This window comes from Dipodomys spectabilis, unplaced genomic scaffold, assembly GCF_019054845.1.
Source record: "Dipodomys spectabilis isolate Male_0828 unplaced genomic scaffold, ASM1905484v1 ptg000160l, whole genome shotgun sequence".
Taxonomy (NCBI): domain Eukaryota; kingdom Metazoa; phylum Chordata; class Mammalia; order Rodentia; family Heteromyidae; genus Dipodomys; species Dipodomys spectabilis.
Window position 1 is genome coordinate 415001 of NW_024870837.1, and position 3390 is coordinate 418390.

Sequence of the window (3390 nt, forward strand, 5' to 3'; positions counted from 1 at the left end):
AGCCTCATAGACATTCCTGCCCTGGCTGTCTTCACCCTGTGATCCTCAGACCTCAGACTCCTAAGCAAGGGTGACAAGCATGAGCTTCTGTTGCTCTGCTAAGTTCAGAACTGTAATGACATTGAAAATACAAGCCAACTGCTCACCATAAAGGGCTTGGGGAGCATATTAACCCTTTCAACATTTGACCTTTCAGAACCCTGTAGCACACAAGGTTATAATCCTAGAGACAGATAGCCTGAGCATACAGATCTTCAATACTTGAACATTGAGCTCTGATTCCAATTCTGGTGTACACCAGCATTCATTTTCCAGAAAATGTTTTCATAATTAACAAATAGGAAAAGTAATTTGATTAACCCTCACATTTTTTCCAGGTATGTATCTCGAACTCTATCCCTAACTCTATCCCTAACACTATCCCTAAGCCCTTTAGCTCAAGGTGAACACTCTACCACTTGAGTCACAGCTCCACATGGGGTCTTTTGGTGGTTCATTGGAGGTAAGAGTCGAACAGGCTTTCCTTGCCTAGGCTGTCTTTGAACTGTGGTCTTGAGGTCTCAGCCTCCTGATTAGCTAGGGTTGTAGGTGTGAGCCACCGGCATCTGGCCTCTTGTTTTTGCCAGTTCTGGGGCTTGAACGTAGGTCCGGGGTACTGTCTCTGAGCTTCTTTTTCTCAAGAATAGCACTCTACCACTTGAGCCATTCCACAGCTTCTGGCTTTTTCTGAGTATGTGGCACTGAGGATTTAAACCCTGGCATTCATGCATGCTGAGCAAGCTCTCTACCTATAAGCCACATTCCCAGCTTCACTCTTACTATTTTATCCCTCAACTTGCCTATCCTCAAGAAAAAGCCTCTGAGTATAAATCATTTAAAGAAATCCCTGTGGGAAGTCCAAAGATGAATAAGACAAAGCTCATACTTGGGACAGACTCTAAACGTGATGACTGTGACAAATGCCTCCATTTAATTATGTCTCATGTTTCAACACTTAATAAGGTATTAATGAAAAATGACTCAATGTCCTAAATTATTGTATATAATTTTATAATAGATATACAAAATGTAATAAATATGTATGTAATAATACTAAATACATTAAACAATGAATAAATAAATAAAATAAATAAAAAACAATGACAATAATCGTAATATGTAATAAACATACCTATGTAAGTATATATCATAAATATTTTTCAATTGCAGGGCCTTACTGCAGGCCTTGGGAACTCTAGCCTGAATTTGTTTTCCTCAAGGACAGTAAATTTTGCCTTTACCCATGGTGCAAAAGCGTTACCTGGAATGTGAGATCAAATTCCAGCAATAGCAGAAATACTGGCCCCATTTCCAAGACAGAGACAATTTTTTAAATGAAAGCAGTTATGTTTATTCAGTTCAATACTGAACATTTCAAAAAAAATAGCAGTGTAGAATTTTGTATAGCTATTCAGACATCTTTCCTTTACTCCTAAAGTGCTTCTCTGAGCACTACATTGTTTATTTTTTGTATGATGTTTATTGTAAAAATGATGTACAGAGGGTTACAGTTATATGAGCAAAATAATGAGTACATTTCCTATTGAGCATTGTTGCCTCTTCCATTGTTTTCCCCCTACTATCCCTTCCCTCCCATCTCCAAAACTACCTCCCCCTGCCAAGATCAGTGACTTAATTTTTTAATTTTGGCTTGGCACGTGGTTTGAACTAAAGTAGTGGTGACTCTGCACCTTCCCTCACATTGGTATGGACTTACCAAGAACCTGAGTTCAAATCCCAGGATAGGAAATAAAAATAGCAGAAATTCCAAATCAGGTAGCTTTATTTTTTTAATTTAGTTAAATAATTTATTTATTTATTTGTTTGTTTGTTTGTTCTTTTTTGCCAACCAGTGGTCTTGAACTCAGATCATGGCAACACTGTCTAAGCTTTGATATCCCTAGGCTGGGCTGCAGCCTCTGGACCCATAACCAATCCTGGGATCCCAAGCCAAGAGCGCTTGCAGGAAGAAAAAAAACTGGAACAGCACCAAAAGTAGTGTGCTGCAGAGGGTTGGAGGGGTTTATAATTTTTTTTCTTTGCAGGGTGCTCCTACTGGTTCTGAATGACACAGCTGCAAAGTGGACCTGACCTGCCATTGCTGAAGGCTGGCGGGCTATCAGGGAAGCCATAGGCCCATCTGTCAACATAAGCCCCAGGTTCAAATCCCTGTCCTGACACCTACCAGTGGTGGAGATCCCAAGAGACTCATTCCTACGCATAGGATACTGATTGAAAGAGTAGTTTGTGTATTGGTTTAGTCTAAAATTGGATGCAAGAATCCTAGGATGCTGATTGATCTTAATTAATAGTTTATTAAGCATGAAAAGAATAATATTCCTTCAATGGAAGTATAATAAACACCTAAGAGTTGGTAGGAAAGTAGTAGATGTCATTTAATAATACATAGTCGGCTCTGACACTTTTTACCATGTATCACTGTTTTGGCCAAACCTGGGCCTCAATCTCAGCACCTGGGAACAACCTGATAGCTTCATTGGCTAGATGCTGCCAGGCTCACACTCACCCATTCATGAATTGGGCCTGCTAGGCCCTGAGTTCATATCCTAGCACTGTGAAAATTGAATCTTGAATTAAGAAGCCAAGTGTGACACATGTTTTCCTTTTCTGGGAGAGCCCTACGTTTCAGGCATGATGGAGAACACATCTAAAAATCTAGATGCTATGTGATAGGATATAAACAATATAATAAATGGTATAGGTGTCATCAGAGTGAATAACATAAATGGTAAATAAATGAATAAAACAAGAAATAAAATGAATAATCACACTAAACACGATATCGACTGAACATCCGTATGGAATTATAAGTGCTATCTTTAAAATGTATATAAGTATTTGTTTTCCAGGCCTGAGGCTTGAATTCAGCCACCATACTAAGATGGTATGGAGGGAGATCCCGAGATATTAGTTTATGGACCTAGGAAGAGCTATGGAATGTGATTGATGTCATCTTTGAATCAGTAGTTTATGCGTGATGGGAGTAGGAAATGATAGGCAAGAATCATGGGGTATTGCTTATTTGCAATGAAGATTTGATGAAGCATGACAATAATCATCAGTTGTGAAACGGAGGCATCAGGAAAGATCCAAAAATCGGTAGTCACACAGTAGATTCAATTCCATCACAGGTGGCCATCTCTCCTACTCTCTCTCTCTATATATGTACTTATTTGCATACTATCTTCAGCTTATGAATGGATGACTGCTGTACCCTCTCCCCCTGCCCCCACCTGGGGCCTCAATCTCAGGTCCAGGAACGGACTAGCTCCTTAGTGGCTCACATGCTGATGTGCTCATGTGGACCCATTCACCTCTTGGGCCTGCTAG